This window comes from Maylandia zebra, linkage group LG7, assembly GCF_041146795.1.
Source record: "Maylandia zebra isolate NMK-2024a linkage group LG7, Mzebra_GT3a, whole genome shotgun sequence".
NCBI classification, from domain to species: Eukaryota; Metazoa; Chordata; class Actinopteri; order Cichliformes; family Cichlidae; genus Maylandia; species Maylandia zebra.
The window spans coordinates 3,679,856-3,700,995 of NC_135173.1; the positions used below are offsets into that span (position 1 = coordinate 3,679,856).

General features: G+C 39.8%; 1 protein-coding gene across 22 annotated transcripts in view; it reads right to left on the reverse strand.

Annotated features, from left to right (window-relative positions):
* Window positions 1–21,140, reverse strand: part of mical3a (microtubule associated monooxygenase, calponin and LIM domain containing 3a) — a 79,306-nt gene that overhangs the window by 45,752 nt on the left and 12,414 nt on the right. For 20 of the 22 annotated variants that reach the window (XM_076885567.1, XM_076885562.1, XM_076885575.1 and 17 more), the window contains exon 2: window positions 18,978–19,318. The exons of 1 other annotated variant lie outside the window; for it this stretch is intronic. The gene's annotated coding sequence lies outside the window, so the exon portion shown is untranslated. Of the gene's footprint in view, window positions 1–16,236; window positions 16,403–18,977; window positions 19,319–21,140 lie in introns of those variants that run through there. One more of the 22 variants, XM_076885558.1, reaches the window with a different exon arrangement.

A 21,140-nucleotide genomic window follows, 5' to 3' on the forward strand; every position in this document is an offset into this window, starting at 1 on the left:
ACAATTTCTGATCTGGCACAGTAAAAACAAACAACATTAATTAAAAACCACATCAGTTTATGTCATTCATGACCTGCAACTTCTTGAGTGTCACGTATGTCAATTCATCAAATGCCTCCATCCTGACCATTGTTTTAGAAGGAATATCTGATACGTACATAAGTTATGATTTTGGAGACCCAGGAGAGTAGCTCAAGTTAACATATTCATTATTTTATGTTAAGTCTCTAAAGTGTTTGGATGTCTCATCTAACAGCAGAGGAAGCTGTGGAAACAATTTTGGAGGGAGGAGACTGATATTTTATTTTATGCATACCGTCCATCTAATATTCTTTAAAAACAGTCCAAATCAGGCAAAAAACATTCCCATGATATTCCTCAGGTATAACACCAGGTACAAAATACAAAATTACCTTTTTTAAACTTTCTTAAGTTTCTGTGATCATTTTCTCAACAACAAGTATTTTCATCTGCCTTTTTGACCAAAGACGACACATTCATCCCATTTTTTATTTTTTTTTTAAATTTTGCACAAATCTTCCACCTGGAATTTTATTTTGATGAATTTGATGACCGAATGCTTCTTAACAATCTATTTAACAACACAACTATATTTTATATATGACGACTTCTGGCTACTGTCATTCCTCTGCAGCATCATGACCTTAAACAACCCTTTGTATTTCTAAGCATGGAGCTGGACACAGGAAAGGTACCGACACAAAGCCAGACAGGAAACACACAGGGAGAAAGTGTATAGATGCGTCCTCGTGGCACAGACTCACTTCCAGACACAGGAAATGGTGGGTTCACTGCTAAATACACTGTGAAATAATACAACAACCCTTCTCAGTCAAGAAAATCATCTAGCTCTAATAAGGGTCTCTGAATAGCTACATGGATATACTGTGCACAGCTTTATTAAGCTATTTTTAACCGTTTTAACCTCCAGGGGTTAGAGATCATTCATGTTCACTGATGTCTGTAGCTTTGCTGTGATGAATGGGGAAGGCCCCGTCCATAACAAAGTGGATTTGGCAGTAACGTCTTCATCAGCTCTGACCAACATGGCTGAAAGTATACAAGGTAGATTAGAAGGATGGAAGACTATTATAAAAAGCTCAAATAAAAAAAATCAAGCACATTGACTTAAAAACCACCACACAGTTGATTCGGTTTGTTGGTGGTTCATTTGTTTTTAACCAAGCAGAAGCAGTGTTTTGCATTTGCTCCGAGCAGCGATGCAGAAACTTTTCTTGCCTCTTTAAAGTGAAAATAAGAAAGATTGAAGCGAATAATTACACTTCTGACGTGCTAGGAATAACTCTTGCTTACTTTCTTACAATGAGGACAGCTGACAGGACATAACATCTCATGTTTATAAGGTACATAAGCTCCAGGCAGGCTGTATGCTAAAGAAAGCATAAAGAATGGATGCGAGGGTGAACAAACTGGTGTGGCTGTGTGCACTCGGAACATAATCTGGCCAACAGCTGCTCTGGTGGTTCTTGCACTGCAACATTGTTTAGGCTGGAATACCTTTCAAAGTAATTATTCTGAGGTTAAACTCTGCTGTTTTGAGGATATTACTAACTTACTTACAAAAACATTATTTACAACGACCCGTTTAGATTTAAAAGCTCGAGCTTTGTTCTCCACTGTCCAGGATGCTGAGCTAGTTCGTGGAAACCAATGTAGCCCCAGTCCCAGTGGCAACACGTGATGAAAGGAAGGCAGGTACAGAGGTCAGCTGGCCTCCTTTTCACACACTGCCAACTCCTCACTGCAGTGAAAACAGCAGGCCTTAGTTTTGGCTCTGCCTCAGTCAGTCAGGAACACGACTATAAGGGAGCAGTGCTGACGCAAACAGAAAGAGCCCTTCACCAGAACAGCCAGCCACACCATTTCTTCTTTGCCTTAACTTGTAGTGTACTTTATTCAAAACACACACACACGCATCAAAGTGTAAAGGTTTGTGGTTGGAGATGTGCGCACATCTGTGCTCAGTCAGTCCCCAGAGCATACATTTAGTAACAAGAATGAAAATACTGGCACACATTAGTTCCTCTGTATGGAAGTAAAAACTCAAATATAAGATTTCATTGTTGAATCAAATCACACAGACTTATTGATATTGCCCTGATATATTGTTATTGGCAAATATGCATTTTTTCTGTTTTATTTTTTGTTCATAAAACATTTGGCATAATTTAGAAATTGCGTAATTATATGGTAAGCACAGTAAGTAGCTAAATACTACTGTAGAGTTAAAGAGGCACAAAAAATACAAGAAAACAACAAAAGGAGCACAAATATGCAGCAGACACTTTTCTACATCTTTAACACTTTTTTGGTATAATGTGACAGACGTCCTCTCCACAGCAGCAGCTAAGTCGGACACCAGTGGTCTACTATACCAACTGTTCTGCGTATTTTTGACAGTGCCTCGCTACGTCAGTACACAGTTACATTTAGATATGAGCTTGGACTTTACCATCTCACTTCCATGTTGTACCCTTCAGACATACCATACAAAAATTCTGTTGATCAGGAGCAGTTAAAATAAAGCTGCCTAAAAATTAGGGTGAAGGGAGCTAAAACAAATCTTTTCCCCTTTCAACATAACTCAACATACTGTTTACATATAGAAGATTAGGTGATATATCAATACTGGATTTTTTGGCTTCCTAAGAAGAATCTAGTACCCATCCAGAATCAGCCGGGTTGTAGTACTAAGCCCAAATATCAGGGGTAAACATTAATTATTAAGCCAAATTAGCTGCATTCAGAGCCTGACTATTGAGGAAGTTGTGAGAATGTTTAAGATCGGTACTCTATCAGGAGACCGCTGATTGTATCAGCGAATTAATCAGATCAGTAAAACAAAAACTCTGAACGCTGTGTCCTAAATTCTTGACCAGTCTTTTCTTTTGCTGTCAAACAATGACGGAGGAAACAAGACGTAGCGAGCAAAGAACAAAAGCAGTAGAAGAAATGAGCTGAGATTAAACTTTTTGAAATTATACTTCCAAAAAAGATGATCTTGGAAGGATGATGATGATAAACTGTATGGAGACACACAAATATGTGCATATTGTGTTGCTGTGTGTGTGCGCGCGTGTGTGTGTCTAAAACAGCACAGCTCAAACAGACATTCCTGTGACATGCTATACCATGACCCTGCTTAATGACAACAAAGCTGACCTATAGTTTGAATAACAGTACCCTCCTACAGAGAGAGCCATGTGCACACTCCACAGCAGCACTGTGTGTTTCCCAGTGGTCAGGAAGAAACCACACAGATGGGATGTATGGGATACAGTAATTAAGAAAAGTAAGGATATGGAATGGGCCTCATTTTATGCTTTTCCAAACTAAATATTTGAAGTGTGCAGCAAAAATAAAGGAAACTCATGAAATATGAGCTCTTTCTGCAATTATCCTGACATCTGGATGAGCTGCAGGATTTCACACGTTCACAGAATTCCCACAAGACTGACACACATGCAGCCCTGGCTGCATTACATCATCCACTAATCTAAAAATAGACACAGAGATTAGGCCAGTAGTCCTGTTTGTGGATGTTTGACAGCATGATTCCTTTATAAACACTGTCACTATAATGGCTCCAAAAACAAACAAACATTTCAAACCATCATTTTTCTTTGTTTTGGTTCATTTTGCTCTTCCTTTGGTTACACTGTAGAAACAATCTGGGATTTTTCTGTTTCTTGTTTCATTTACATTCCACAGACTTGGAAAACCACAGACTTAAGAGCTTGATCCTTGATTATTTCCTTTATGAATATGTGCGAACAGATTACTAAGGAGAATCAGATGAGCTATGGCTGTTTGCTAAATGCAAACACAGTCAGGCGAATGAACCCAGAGGTTTTGAGGCAGAATTTCTTACCAGTTATACCAGCATAAAATAACTGGGAAGACTGGAATAAGACCAACTTTACCAGTTCTAGAAAGTGTAATAAGAGCTGGATTTTACTGATTTATGCCTTTGCTCATTTCATCCAGTTTGCCTTGGGACGCATTCCATTTTAGCTTTGTTCTTGAAAGTTAATGATTACCTTAACATCCCACGACAGTTCTTGAAAATAGCTAGACCATAATAATAATAATAATAATAATAATAATAATAATACTAATTAGTAGAGCAGGGCGATATGGCCAAAAATATTTATCACGATATATATTTGAAAATTTGCGATAACGATATAACCGACGATATAATTGATGCGAGACAAAATACAACTCCACAACATTACTAGCGCAAAAAGACAACCTTCCATTTATTTTCACTTAAACAAGAAGCTGGTTTTTATGTACATTAAAGCTTTATAAAAATGTAACAGTGCAAATGCAAATTCCTTACTGAAAGTTTAACCAAAAGGCATTTCCAGTAGAAATGGGCTGACATATCCTGAGCATAACCATGTATAATATCCACTGAAGTTAAAAAGAGGTGCTTTGCAACATTAAACTGCAGTGTGCAGTACGCATTTTTCGGACCATAAGGTGCACGGGATTATAAGGCACATTAAGCGAAACAAAGCAGTCAGATAAATCAAACTTTATTAAACTCATTCTTCTTGCTTCCTCCACTTCTGTACCATTGATTCATTAATGTTGAATTCTCTGGCAGCTGCTCTATTCCCATGTTGTTGCAGTATATTAATGACTAACCTCGTATTGTGGATGGATTATCTCAGTTGTTCTCCTGACTGAAGTTTGGTCCGTTTACAGCATCCTGCCATGCGATTGCATTTGTCTCTAACCATGAAGAACCTTCACGTTAACTTTTATAAGTGGAAAAGTGTTAGTGTTCATCCTCCAGCTTCACTGTTTATGTTATGCTAACATAGCTGTGTCGCTAGCGATCACGTAGCACATCATTATATACCAGCTAGCCCAACTTCAGTAACCCTACAAACGTCACTGCTGTTTAGTTTCCTGTCTTCATTTATGTTGGAAGTGATAGCAGAGCTGTACGTTTGATTTTTTTCAGAAATCTCTCAGTCAGAACATGCTATATCATGTTTAGGTAACTAGTGAAACTAGCGAGCTAACTTCTGCTAGCTTCCTGCTAACTTCTAACTCCGTTAAATGTAATAACTTTAGTTTTCATGGATGCCTGGAAGTTAAACTTTATAGTTACACCTGGTAAAGCAGCAATGCTGATCGTTTTATTAAAGATGAAAGAATTTAGACAGTTTTTAACTCTAAGTGATGCTGCAGTGTTGTTTGACCTGAAGTATACGGGGTTTAGGACCCAGATTACTCCCAGATTTAAGAGCATCTTAGTCCGACAAATATGACAATAACAACGGCCGCTTGCATGTTCTGCAAAAAAATGTGCTTTGTTGTGTATCTGACGGACAAACACCAAACCAGTTCCACATCACGGAAGTTGCACCATTTTTACAAACCAATTCTGGTTCATCTGTTTCACTCAACAATCGGCCATGTGCGTATGAAAACAAAGGCACTGCACATGCGCGTTTTACTCCCATTCTATCGCGATATTTCATTTTCCTATCGTTGCCTAACATTATACCGGTATTACCGTGAACGGTATAATATGGCCCAGCCCTACTAATTAGTCTGCAAGGCAACAACAGGTGTGGTCTGTTCACGGGCTGCCTGCGACTTGTAAATAGATCACACTGACGACAAAAGTGGAACGATTAACTCCGACGTCTACATCACTTGTTGGTCATTGTGTGCACGGTACCAAAACTGGAGACAAGAAAATAGTCACAGCCATCTGCATGAAACACAAAGGTGTGAACAATCCTTCCAAAAGAATCCTGTTTCCAAACTGACCCTAAAAGTGAATACGTTCTACGTTTTTACCCCTAGTGATAAATTTCATCCACATCCATCCATTACTTTCCAGTAATCCTGCCAGCGATCGGCCAATGCGGCAGAAATATAACAAAACAATTACAGCTGAAGTTAAGAGAGGCTGTAGTTAGAATAATGTAAACATGACATAAGACTGATACGAGGGTTGCAACGATAAAAATAGCTGTTTGTTTCTATGAGTAAGCAGGCAGATATGTGGGTAACCAGTGCTGACACTGGTCCTGAGATAACTCCCTGCCAGGTCTAAGCACAAGGGACTAACAATTTTCCTGGAAGAAATCCCAACAGTATGATGCCTACAACTACAGTTTCCTTATCAAAGTCATCTATGAACAGCTGTGTATGACAATAAAAGGACTTTCAAGATGCTTTCTTGTAGTAGATTTCTTGTTTTCATATGTAACACAGACTGAATGTTTGGCGGGAATGCTTATCATCAGTGCTTGCAAATCCAAATTTCCTAGTTTTGGCCATGTGGCTGTCACCAACACAGAGGCATAGGGAAATGGGAATTTGGACCTTAACCTAAACTCCATACGGCGGTATGAAAAAACATCATGAGAGATGTTAGAAAAAGGAATGTAAATATACCAATGTACAGAACATGTTTGTCTAAAACTAGCTTAAACAGAATTACCTGAGATGACAGTAATAATGACCCATCACTCCACACACTGTGACTCCATATTGAGAGGATAATGCACAAATTTAAGTCAGAGTGTATTAATGGCTGTGTTACTCACTTCTGATATTAGTTATTGAGCAGACATGCTCATTGTGAGTCTATGCAAACTACTTTACTCAGTTAAAGGTTGTAGTCATGCACAGGTGCATCCAGCAGGAATTAGGAGAGTTGTGTCTGTTCACATAGCGAACAAAGACTCAGACCACACAGAGAACACAAATAGTTATTGGATCAAATTCAAATTGTCTCTGGCCGAAGTCGTCTCCAAACCGTTTGGCTTTTCGATCACATCCCTAACCCTCTGAAACTGAAGCCGAGCAGTTCGTTTGAGCTGATGCAGACGCTGCCGATTTCGTTTCACGAGCACTGCTAACAACAAACAATTCATTATCCGAGCTTCAAACAGCACAAAAGATGGATGTAGCCACCGTAATGTCACTTGTCGGTTGGTGAAGTCCCATTTCGAAGATTTGATATGAGCGTTTTCACTACTGCCATCACGGCATTTTGAAAGCAGATGTGACGAGTGAGGGGCTCGGCTTGTTAGCCACTGAGTTCATCCTGGATCATCATCCTTTCAGACATTTAGAAGGGCCCAAATTTACAGAATGAACTTAATGTTTTATATTATGACCTAGGGCTGCTCGATTATGGCAAAAATGGTAATCACGATTATTTTCACTGAAATTGAGATCTCGATTATTTGACGATATTTATTTAACCCTTTAAGACCTACCATAGAACCAAGTCCACCAGAGCTTATATTATTTTTTTACATGTTGTAGTGCCATTTGTGGGAGCATTTCAAGTTGCTATACATCAATACAACTGTTATAGCCCATATTTTAATAATATGTATGCATTAAGTCCATAGTAACTACATTAATTGCAAAAAAGTGCAATAAGCTACAAAAAAATTGAAAATCGTTTTGTTTTTTTTTACATATATTTCTACTTGGAGAAATTTAAGAGGTTTGTCCCTCAAAACTTTAAATACAAAAAAGTTGCAAAAAATAGTTTACAACAACAGGAAATTTATTTTGAGTGTCTTCATAGTTTTATTTTGGAGATACAGCAATTTTTATATACTGCAGGAAAAACAAAAAAACAATCCTATGATGCAAATTTGCAAAGAAAACAGCATGTGCATCAAAATAAACTATTTCCAGCTGTGCAATTCGAGTTCTAAGCATCCCAGAAACTATTCAGAAAAGTCAAACATGACTTATAAAAACACCAGTATAGGCTTTTAAGGCCTACAAGTAAAAAACTACATTTTCCGCGAATATGGCGTCACTTCTGGTTTTGGACGAACAGCTGATCGGCTCGGCAAAGCGTGTTTCTGGAATATTATGTTTTTGTTCCTGCAAGCGCTTTTTATGCAATTTTTTGCAAAGCTTTATGTGGAAGGAAACCGTGACTGAGGACAAGCTGATGGCATAAGATGTAAGTTTCATATGCAAAAAAAAATTATTGCGCTAGCTTACATGGTTCAGGTTCTACAGGGATTTAAAAATAGTTACACAAAACGGAGCGTGCTGCTCTGACTGGCTTTAAAGGGTTAACAATAACAATGTATTGAATAATGACTTTAAAAAATAATATAAAATAGTGTGCAAATACTGATAACAGTGCAAATGTTTGCAATATAAGAAATAAATGAAAAATGTAAACATCTAAGTTTAGTGAACTATGCAGTGTTGCTCTGTGGTGCAGCTACTACACCGTAGCAAAGTTTACACACTGTGTCTACTTGATCCACGTCTGACTCCGCGAACCCACAATGTTTCCACACCACTGAAGTTTTTTTTTTTTACCTCTCTTTTCAACCAACGACAGTCACTCTCCTCTCCAAATAACTTCTGCTTAGCTTTCCGAGCTTCCCTTGGGTCCTCTTAATTGTTGTGACACGTGTTCGAAATGCAGAGAGGAGCGCTCGATTTGCTACACGGAGCAGCGCGAGAGTAAAGCTTGAGGGAGGTGCTAATAATCGGCTCAGTCATTTTTAATGATCGTGGAAAGCCCAGATCGTAATCGTGATTAAAATTCGATTAATTGAGCAGCCCTATTATGACCTCAAATTATGTTTTCCCAGTATACAAACCCTTAGGTTTTTTTTGTATCTGATGCCCTCATCTAATTTCCATTAACGTCAACAAGAGAAGCTCCAACTTCCTCCAACAAGCTGTGTAGTTTGCAGTATCGCTTACTAAGACTGAATAAATGACTATCCAGCTATTTGTTTATTGCTTATGTATTCAGTTGTGAATTTTTTAAAATATATTACATCTCAGCTTAGTTTCATCACAAGATATTACTGTTTGTTTGTTTCACTGTTGGACAGCAAACAGTCCTGGAGGCACACTTCTATCTGTACTGTCACAGCCAGATATCTGCAGCACCACGATGGAGTTCTTGGACTTTGTGAGAGAACAAATAAAAAGAAAAAAAAGAAAAAGAAATATTTTGTTGCTTCTCTCTGGGCAATTCTTTCAGTTGCAAACATTGCAGAAATAACATCAAAGACATGATTTGAAATTATTTGCATCGTGATTTTGTCAAATAAAATCTGACTCCACACATGTCGTCAGTAAAAAGCGCAGGAGGCAAGTATCTATGGGGAAAGGTGGAGACTAATGTCTATATTCATAGATCCGTGAACGCTAAATGAGGCAAAGGGATAGAATTGCAGCTACGGCGTTTTATATCATGAAGAAAACATTTTCAAAAACTTAGAAATGCCCCTTTTTATTGGCTTCATTTACACCCAATTACTTTAAAACTCAAATAGAATAGCTAAGAAGCCACATCCAGCTCCACTTGATGTACTTGTAGAATTTAATCTGAGAGAATAAAGTGGTTCCTGGAAACAAGTACTCCAGGATTTATACTGGTCCCAGTCTGCTCAGTTGTGCTGCCAAGACAATCCTCAATTATGCCCAAATCCGGTTTTAAATGAATCTGAGCCTCATTGCGTTTCAGAATCTGTTGGACTATATCCAACCCTTTCCAACCATGAAAAGAAATCTTAAATAGCATGTTTTAAAAAGCACAATATAAAGAAATTTACCCCAGAATAGCTGACATGACTCAGGGGAGCAGTTTCCGATGACAATGGGTCTTTTGTACAACCTACATATTAGTAATTGCCTCAAGGGAGTCTGGGCACAGGCTCAGCCTGCTCTTGCTTGCTTATGGGTGTCAAACATGGTCAATTAGAGCGTCCTGGCAGCTCCGGCCAAAGCTGTTTGATTTAGGAATCCTCTCAAATTCAAGCTGAAATGCCACTTCCCCAACTTATGTGCTGTTCATAACAAGTCTTGACTAGTGTAGAATAGTATTTATGCTATGCAAACATAGATACAATGAACCATGGACGGTAGAAAAATGCAAAACCATTACTCAGCAAAGCTTTTACTGCATCAGCGTTATCAATAGCACTACTCATAAAAATCTGCATGGGTTTTCACATTTGGTTATCTGTATACATTTTACATCTGAGCACATACTGAAATAAAAGCACATATCAGGTTACTTGTATACTCCAAACCCTTCTTAACAGCAGACTAAGAAATGTAGTCTGAGGCAGACGCTGGTCTCCGTGTATTAGTTATGGTCGGAGTCGGGATATGCAGACGGCCAACAGGACTTCAGTTTAAACGTCCACTGATCATCCAACATCCAACATCAGAGTTTTCTGATGTCAAAGCGAACATCTCACTGCATGTCCAGGAAGAACGATGGACAGAAGAAAAAACAGCTCGGCTGTCATGTGAAAACAAACCTTAGAGGTCGTATGATTTGGTTCCACACTGAATGCACACAGGCTAACCCAAACTGGGTTTTTGATTCTTGCCATAGGAAAACTAAACTATAACTCTGTTCCCAATCTTCTTACCTCTTAAACCACATTAATTACACCTCAAACATGAAGAATGCCACAGCCAATGTAAAAAACAGGGTGAAATAAGGAAACACAGAACGAGAAACTAACTGATATTCCCGGCACTGATAATTAGGGCTGTGCGATCTGACCCAAATCTCATATCCCGATATAAGACATCTATCACCCCGATAACGATATAAATCACAAAAATGTAACATTTTCTGTAAATTCTGTGAATCTCGGGCAGAAGTGTTTCCAGCTGGGCGTCGTGTAGCTGGAGTCGAGTGTTTTAGCCGATGCATGAAACGATACATTTTTTAAACATAAGTTGTAACGGCCGCTGTTTTCTTTGTGAGTATTTATTACACGGCGTGCTGCGGGGAAAAGCCTGTTCTAACGTTTGAGTCTAAGGTTTATTTTTTAGCACCGGACGGCTCTTTTTTACTTCTCATCCGTAAATCCTCTGTATACTATTTTACGTGATTCAGTTTATTTTGAAAAGTCTCAACAGGATCTTGAGCTTTATTGTGAAAGGTTTATGTGGAAAATAAACAAGCAGACACACGATGGTTTTACTGTCATTGTTGCTAACGACAACGCTTAAAAACAGGCGCTTGTCCGTCGGTAGTGTGGTTATATTAAATATAAGAGAAAGAGAAAACTTTAAGAAATTAATACAGCCACTACAGTGACCATCAAAACCATGAAAAAATATTACCGTAAACAGTTTATTTTGCGACACCACGAAACAAACGATAGCGTAAAATGAAACGCTAGATGTTTTTACATCGTCATCCGATATATATCGTTATATCGAACAGCCCTACTGATAATGTTATTTACCTGTGTGATTATGATACAAGAAATAGCTGCTATAATAAAAGAGATCCGTCCTCTGGCATGCGGTTCTGATATTATGATAGTACAACATTCAATACTCAGCAATGGAAGAACTAGGAGATACTGTTTCCAGCAGGCAGGCACCAGTGCCGCGTTTCAATATTTTATTTTGTTTTGTTTTTTTTTTGATGACAAACATCATCTAAAAAGAGCAAAGTACATTGATTGGAACGTGCAACAGTGAACTACAACCAGCACAGCCCATAATCCCATCACATCCATGTTTGCTTTCTCTAATCTCTGCACGTGGGCGCAGCTGTGAGTAGTTCAGATGGTAAACAAATTGCAGGACTCTGTCGAGTCGATATAAGGGAAGCAGAATCTCTGACTAGCTAAACCTACAGTTGCCGAAATCTTTCATTTGGGTCGGTCATCCTCAACGTGTTAGTATCGCTGCGTGCAGTGTGGCAGCAACAGGGAGCATCAAAAACCAGGTATTAAGACCTATCTTTAGCAGAATGAGGTTTACCCAGTAAACAGCCTGTCTTTCACACAGTCGATAACTAATTATCCCATTTGCCCTCTTAGGTTACTGTATAACTCACTGCATAACTAAGCAATGATTTATAAAGGATATTTCTGTTAACCAATAAAATGAGTCACACGCGTCACTTTAGCTGTGATCAGGATAAAAGCACCAGAAGAATATTTTCTAATTGGAGAAAACAAACTGTACATATGCCTCAAAATAGTCCAAATTAAACACATGGCCATCAGAAATATCAGATGGTGCATTACTGTTTGATCATGAGCAGATGTGTTGGAAATGTTACAACTACCAAGAAGCAATAAATAGGTAAAAGTAGAGTTATGCAGTGTGCGAGCTGTGCTTTCATCCTCTTTTCAGACCAGTACATGTATTTTTTTGCTGTTTTACACAGTGTGCAGACAGTTGAATCAGAACATGCAAGGTTGGCTTTCTTCCCAGCCTCGCAATGCGAGTTGAGCAGCAGACCAGAGGAAATCCAACCTTCCAGAGTGTACTGAAGAGCTGCTGCAGTAGGAAGGTAACCGAACACCCACGCAGCACCACGAGGCATGATTGCTTTATAGAAGCAAGCATGAAAACAGATTCCTTCCAAATTACACTTTAATCCCTGTCACCTACTACAAGGTGGTAGGAAAATCATGCTTAGCAGGTGCAGCACAGATTGCATTTAGACACTAGATGAAAACTGAGGAATTCACTGCTTCACTGTAAATCATATTTGAAATGATCAAATGAACACAAAGCAGTGGAGGGATGTGGACGAACTGGAAAAGAAACTGAGTCACAATTCATTCCAAAGTAAAAGGAGACAAAGGGGGATTCACAAGTCTTGTGTAGTTTAGTGAAGCCGATCAAAGTGTTGGTGTTAAGGTTAGCTGATCAAACGTCTTCACAGCTCCAGCCGAACCCTAAACCTCGAGACAAGAGTTCACGTCCACATTTTAAACAGCCGTCAAGTCCTGTTCTATACTCCTGATCCCAGGTCTGTTTAACATCTTGTGTAACCGCCAAGTGGATATTAGAGGACTGATCTGTGAACACATGATGGAATAAAACACAGATCTGAGCAGAGAGCACAGATGATAGCAAATTAGGAGCCCTAACGAGGTAAAGCAATCATTATTACAGTTCAAAAGGGTAACAAGCTGATGTTATCGCTATCATTCTACACGCCTACTCTAAAGTTGAAGTCTGGTTTGTCATCCCTCACGTGACACCACACATGGCAGCAAGTGTGTGACATCATGTGAAATAAACACCGGATTGAGACGTTGTTTCAATCATCAAAGGAGCAACAAGAGAAAACCTGATTCAACTATATTGGCAAGAAAGATGATTTTAACACCTTGTCAAGACACAATTAACATTACATTCAATAAAAATCAATGTTTTGTCATGACAGGCAGAAAAGGATTCAATATGAATTCGCTATGAAAGCAGTGCTGATGTAATGTGTGGAGACTAGGTTAGAGGACAGAGACGTGGAATATTAAATGTGTGGATGTCAGTCACAAATCTGTGCAATGTGTTGACTTTAAGACTTATCAATGCTCTTGATAAGAGGGGGAAAAAAGTGGTGATTTATTGGTCGGTTATTTCACCGTCTATATTTTAGTTTTGTATGCAAAGAAAATCTTTTTGGTTTTTTTACCCGTACTACTTCGATGAACTAAAACGTTTTTTTAGTTTGGCTTAGCTTCAGTTCTGGTTTTAGTTTTGTTAACTACATCAGCCTCGTATCTATGTCACTACTACCCTTATTTCTCCCTGCTTTTTCATATTTCTCTTACACAACAATGGTTTCAAAAACAATTACAAAAATAAGGATTAAGTTAAACCAACATTACCCATCGATCCCATCTATGGCAGCGTTTCCGTGCAGCAGAAACAACTAAAAACATATAATGCTTCCAGTGTTGTTAGAGATCGCGCCCTGAGATGTATCCCGAGTAGAGAAGAGAAACTACAACAGTGTGCCGTAAAAATGGGTTTTGTGAGGTAGCTGAGAAAATACACACACTTAAGCAAAAAAGCAACGGCGCAGAGAGTCTCAGTAGCCTGTTTGCTTGTCACATGAAGATGTGTAGGATCAGAGTTTCTGCTGCACTGGCTGACGTAAGATAGTAGCCTTTATAGAGTTCAAGGAGCAGCAGACTGGCAACATGTATCACTGGCGTAGCCTCTGGAATGCATTTGTCATACTGACCCACTTCTGATCTCTAAGGTGGAAGAAACAGCCAAGAAGTAAGTCTTTAATCTAGAGCTGTGGGAAATCACAAAAGCAAATGGACAGGAGCCATGCTGGAAGTCATGCAGCTTTGACTAGTGATTATTCCACCAAATCTCATTTATTTTTCTTACTATGGGGGGGAAAAAAAGAACGGTGGCAGATAAAGCAACTATCTCAGACTTTTTGTGGGATCTCCAAACCTTAAAGGGTGGAAACAATATGGCATCATCCAGGCTGTTTGGTTTTATTACACCCGTGTGACTCAGCAGTCAACACAGGAATATACTCATCATCACAGGAATATACTCATCATCACAGGAATATACTCATCATCACAGGAATATACTCATCATCACAGGAATATACTCATCATCACAATCTCATCCACCTAAGTACAAAGTTGAAATGGTAACTGGATATTCTCTCATTATCTTGCAATGAGTGTTTGCTAAAGAAATGGAACCTTAAGCAGTTCACAACATTCCTTCTAGTTACAGCTGTCTCTCCTTTTAAGGACTTACAGCAGGCTAGACTTGCTATAACACGCATAGTAGTTTAATATTGTGGTGGGATGGAGGGGGGGGCACCAAGTCTCAGATGAGTCAGCCACATCAGCAAGCCATCGGGCAAATGAACCAGATAGCTGGGATACATCCAGCTGCTCATGACACAGCACGAGTTGCCTTCACAGGACTTCCTTCCTTCCTACCGTCCGTCCTTTCATCCAGCACTTTTCCCATTTCCACAATATACTGCAGGTTCACAGGGGGTCAGAGTCAGAGCTAGTTTCCTTAACTCTCTGAGCGACGGTCAGTAAGGGGGCAAAGTGAGTCAGCTTTATCTTCCCCTCCCTCACGAACATGAACATTAAAAAGCTTGCCTTATCAAATTCATGCTGCTGTGTTTTGATGTATTTTGGATGCTTTGTGGGTTGTGTTTATAACACAGAAATATAAACTTAAAGTTTGCCACTGTAGCACAGCTTAGTTTTGCAGAGGACGCTGCATGCTTGACTATACTTGAACGATTGTGTCAGGCTTCTCTTCAGAAAGCCAAACTGCAGTCAGCCACCAAGCAAAAATCCTTTCCTACTCTGCTCCACATCCTGATCTAGGAGGGAAACTGCTAGTTATGATAACACAAAGGTGCGAACAGATACAGCACAGCCCAGTTAACACCCACCTACCCAACTGCACCCTGTGGCTTCAGAGTAGATGTACAAAGTCTTTAAAGATACAGTGTAGGAAGGAAGCTCTTGAAATGCGAGAAACAAAGGTTCAGTATAACTAATCAATAGAACAAATCCAATCACTCAGATGAGACAGGATAAGAGACTTTGGCCTGTCAGGTCAGGACCCTTCTGCTCCATTTAACCACAGAGTGGCTGCTGCTGCTGTATGGGCCCAGCTGAGCCAGCTGGAGTAATATGATATTAATGTTAATGTCAGCATACAGTTAATCAACAAAAACAAAAATGACATGTGGAAGCATTCATCACTGAAGTCTAGGAGGAGACTTTGATTTAACGTCAAAGCCTTTACACTTGGCCACAAAACAGGTACTGAGAGACAACAAAAGCACTTGCAAAATATCTAAACTTACGGTATGTATAGGACTGCATGAGATTTACACAAGAGCAAGCAGCAGCCAGCTCCATACCAGCCTCCTGTAACAACATCTTTTGCGAATACAAAGTGTGTGCATTAACGTTTACCTAACATGACTTCTTTCCAGGTGTGTTGCGGCTGTGTTGTTACCCGAAACAAGCTCCTAAAACGACATTTCTCAAATGTCACCTCTGACTCAGTGATGTACAAATATTATTGAGTTTCTTTGCCGACTCATCAGGTAAACTGTCGCGCTTGGACTGCATTCTGTGCTGATGGATATATTTGTGTGGAAGTGACTAATAGCACCACTACATTCCACAGGCTGTCCCATTAGAACCGAGGTTTTCCTCTGTGATGCACCAGTAATGTGCATGTTCTTTGCACAAAGAAAATTGAGATTTATAACAGGCCAATGCAGTTAAATCGTTAGCTGCTCTATTAAAACCAACAGAGCGTGACATTCCCAAACGTGCGAAGGTGCAGCCCGCGGATCCCACGGTAACGTTAAAAAAACCCACTGTTTGTCAAACGACTGAGAGAAGCGTGTCTTCTTACCTCTGAATGCCACGTGATTATAATCCAATCGTCAATAATTCTATTAAATCCATTTTCCTGTGTAAATCCAAATTTCACAGTGAAGCCAAAACGGGAATGTCTATTTTTTTCCGCTCGGTAGGGATATAGAGCACAGAGCCACACGGCAGACGAGAAGGCGCAACTTGAAACTGACTGAGAGGGATCCGTCGAAACCATAACGCCGACAAGGAGGGGGGACGTGCAGCTCTCTAAATAACAGTATGTTCCTGAAATTCGAGCGAACAAATAATATTCCTGTATTACATGTTGAAATAAGAGTACAAAGCAGTAATAGACTGCATACGGCAAAGAGACGACGCTGTGCTAGCTTGTACTTCAATCTCTCTAACAGTACAAGGTGAGCACCCCCCGCTCTTTCTTGAGGTGAGCCAGCGTGTTTTAACTCAGTTTAATCCAATTGGTCTCTTCCAACGTGACGCAGCAGCAGTGTTGCGTTCACATGCGGTCGAAAACTTGGCCGAAACATTAAAACTGGTTTAGACAACCGGGGATACCGGCGGGGTTTCATTTAACGTGATATCCGAACAGTCAAACTTTATTTGTATTTATTTTGTTATCTTTCAGTTACTGTAAAATATTTCCCGTTTGCCTTGTGTGCGATTGTGTATATAAATATTGACTTAACCTGTAGGGTAAAAATTGATAAATTATTGCTAGTAATAATTAGCCTGCACAAAAATGGGTTACTGTAAAATTGTTTACTGGGCATCATCCGCACAGGTGTGTTACCAGAATATAGAGGCGTGATTCAGATGTGCACTCTGGCACCCGGGAGTTTTATATGGACAGTAAAAGAAGTAGGCTCTAGGTAGTCTGGAGTGATGAGGCGCATGACATAAAATAATGGTTAACATTCCTGAAACGTGTGTATCTGCTGTGTCTATCTGCAAGTCTCCTTCTTTTCCACTGTAGGAAATCTTGAAAATATGATTCCAAAGGAAATTCCAAAGCTCATTTGTTTGTTTTCTAACAAAGTATAGACCCAGATTGTGCAGTGGTTTCAAATGGGCTGAAGTTTGCCTCAGTGGAAAACCATAAGATTACAATTTGGGAAAATTATAAGTTTTAAACAATCACTTTCAAATGGCAAGAAACAGTTTAGTGAGTGTTTGGCTGCTTCCCGCAGACAGAAATGTGCATTACTGATACACTGCTTTTGTTTCAGTCACAACATGGACTTCTCCCCAGACTACAAAAAAATGGTTCTGCAATCCAGACTGCAACTGAACCTTGTCAAAAGAAAGGTTTTTATTAACCAATCATTCAAAGCCATTACTGGTTCATTAACTGGATCACAGGCAAGCAAAAACAGTCCAGTCTCAAAGATGAGGCAGCTTGAGATATAGTTCATCCACTTGGATCAGAAGAAGATTATCTATATTCTCTGTAAGGTGCTACATTCTTAGGCCATGTTGAAAGGAGAAACCCTTCAGCTGCTATCAGCTCTGGGCACATTACCGCAGCTAGCAAGCAAACACCTTCCCATCAGCTCATGTCACAGGACAGATAGTGCGGCTGAGACGCAAGGCACGTATAATATAAACTACAACTTTGGCCAAGTTGGTAGTTCAGTATTAGTTTGATTTATTTTGTTTAAAATAGCTTTATAAGCACAATTTAATAAATGATATGGTGCATATACTAAAAAAATACTGAAAAATATTGGTCCCACCTACGCAGGGAGAAGATAAGATACAGGGATATCAAGTACAAATATACAAGGAGAGATAAACGGGCAGAAGTCAGAATCGTATAATGCCATATACTAACCAGATTATCACGGTTAAGTCACATGTAATGAGTTTGCAGGCACAATGTTGTTGTATAACTGTTCTGTCAAAACATAATGGGAATAACAAAAAAAATTAGAAGTCCCTTTCCAAACAATCTTTAAGGTTACTCTTACAAGCCACACACACACAAATAAAATGCAAAAAAATCCAACAGCCTGTAAACATCACGCTTCCTTCTATAGCAGGACATGAATTAGATCTTTAGCACTTTATTAGTGACTCTGCATCATCTCTCTTGCATGCTTTGCAATTATGTATGAGGTTCAAATGTAAGGTAATGTAAAACAGCAACATTTTGACCATGAATTAACTTGCAGCTAGAAAACCTCTCTGTTTCTATCACCACAAGGACATTTTACATAGCATACAAGTCCTGCAATCAGAGCAAACTGTCCCAGCTGAAATTTCCATGGATTTGCTAATTATACAAAACCCCGGTGGGGCACAGAGTGTCAGCCAGATCTAATTGTGTGGAAATGAGCAAGATAGAAAAAGGAAGACAGACTTGGAGGAGTAGAAATGGAAAAAAAAAAGAAAGACAGGACGAAGATTAGCGGTTGGAGGCTGAATGACTCGCTGCATAATACATCAGAAGGAGTTTCACCATGTTATGAAATTGCCTCTAATTGCGCTGAGCACCCTGGTTCCCACCATGGCTCTGTTTGCTGTTAAGGTCTGTCATCAGCCTTTGAGTAAACATACAGACAAAGGGTTGTCTACCTAAGGTGAGGCAGGCTGCATGCATTCTCCACATCACAAAGGGATTACTGATGCCATCCCTGAAATCATCAAAGGCATCTGCCATGTCACATTATCCAATTCTGATGACAAAGGACTGCATCAGATCTCCTTTCATTTGCTTGCAGTGCAGCAGGTGAACGTGGGTAATAAAGGTGAAGTACTCACTGTACTGAATGAAGACAGGAACAAGCTGAAGATCCAAAAGCTATTCCTCAGAATGGAATTGTTGTCTTTCTATCTTCCTTCCTCCCTTTCCTCTTCTCTTTCTGCCTCTCCTCCTGCCTTCTTTCCCCCCTCCACCTCCTCTTTTCTCACCACAGCAAGATGCTGCCTGGACCAGTGCTCGTTGTCATGGTAACCAAGACTGGGGGGGATTCTCATGTGACCGGATCTCCTTGAGCACTGATTGGCCAGATGCACTGATGTAAGGAGGGAGAGATGGGGCGGAGGGGGTGATGTCACATGCCCATCGGTTCACAGATTGGAGGAATCCTCAGCCAGGCCGCCTGCAAGCACAGACAGACACAATGGGCGTCTTTTTAAGGTGGGGTTGATCTGAAGTGGAGCACTTCCACAGTCAGGAAGAATCTCCTTGACCGACTGGTGACTTACTTAAAGGGATTCTGACATGCTGATGTAAGAAGTGAGATGGAGCTGGCTTGGCTCCCACCTGTTTTTGCTGTCATCTCCAACTGTACTGCTTTCTGCTGCCACTAAAATCTCTCCCAACTGGCAGGATGCAGAGTGTTACAAAACATATGGGATTGCTCATATGTGGCAACTTGACCTGCTGGACCTACCGCTGTTCCTCCTACTGGGCCTACAGTATTTATAGGACTGCAGAAACCAGACAGATGCAGGACTGCTGCTATTCACTCTTAGTTAGCCATGTTCATACAGCTTTCAACACAAACCATTGAGACTTACAGTGCATTGTATATCTTAATGGTTTGCTGCTGATAAGAACTTTCAGCTATTTCCTGAAATAAAAGGTCACGTTTAACTGCTGCCAAACTGTGATTAAAAACACAGAAGAGCTAGCAGAACACCACAAGAATGTGCAGCCATAATTGCATAATTATTCTTGCTTTTGTCACAGATTTTCTGTTTTAGAGTCTTGAAAGGTAGTGGTGACAAGGACACGGGAATTACAGGAGGACTCAGCGGCTGAGTGAAAAAAGAAAGAGCTTTCTGGCTTCATTTAAGCAGTAGATATCAGATATCAGGATAAACACTTTTATGTTTTCTATCCCTTATGAGCAGAAAGTAGGTCTCTATTAATTTCCCAACGATGACATGAGTAATCACAGTCCGAGCCTGTTGTCCAGACTGTTGTGTAACAGTTTGGGATTGGTCCAGTTCAGCCAGAGATGAGAAATGTTCTTGAATCGTGTTTGTTTCTCTGAGCTGAGCTGATGTCATGTGTTGCCTTTTTGCACTCAGCAACTAAAAAATCCCGATTTGACAAAGTTTTCAGAGTTGGTGGTCGTCTGGATTGCTTCATTGTGGCCATCTTGTTTTGCAGTGCAACTGTGGAGAGTCGTGTTGTGTATGTGTGTGCACGCCCACTGATTTCCCTGTAAGCAAAAACAGATTCACTCCTGCCACTGACCTGTGTCTCAAGACATTTCTTTACTTTTTTTTAGTAAAAATAATTATCCATTGTCTTCTATGCTATGGAAAATGACAAATTATATTTATTCTTAAAACATACGAATAGATTTGAATGCATATTTTCACTGTGAATATCCCACTCCCACTCACCCACTCACACTGTCTGAATCAATCAGACATGTAGCTTAAACATCAAGCTCCAGTGACACCAGGGATATGCATAATGCACCCATTTTTCCTGTAATGCCATAACTGGGCAGTGAGCTTTACTAATAAAACATGCACCACTGTCTCCAAAGCCATCTGTTTCTCCACACCCAGCAGGCACTGCCCACGTAAAGGTGTCATTCACTTTCATTAAAAAAAAACAAACACTGTTTTTCAACAGAATAAAAATGCAGGACTTGCTTAGTGCTTCCTTGTCTTGCATCTATATCACTCCATCTTTGGTGCAAAAAATGCACACAAACAAAATTAAAATGCTGAAGAAATCTGATTTATGTCTTATTTACTGTGAGTCTAACACTTGAAAAACAAAAAACAAATATGCTTTATGTGTGATGATTGACTCGTTTACAAAAGTGCAGCTTAACTGTAGCAGACGACACGTTAATGCAGGTCCAGCTCTCTGAAACACTCGACAGCCATACGGCCTTCATCTGTACGGCTACATTCATATTGAGGCTGTCACTGTTACTGTACCCTCTCCTCCAA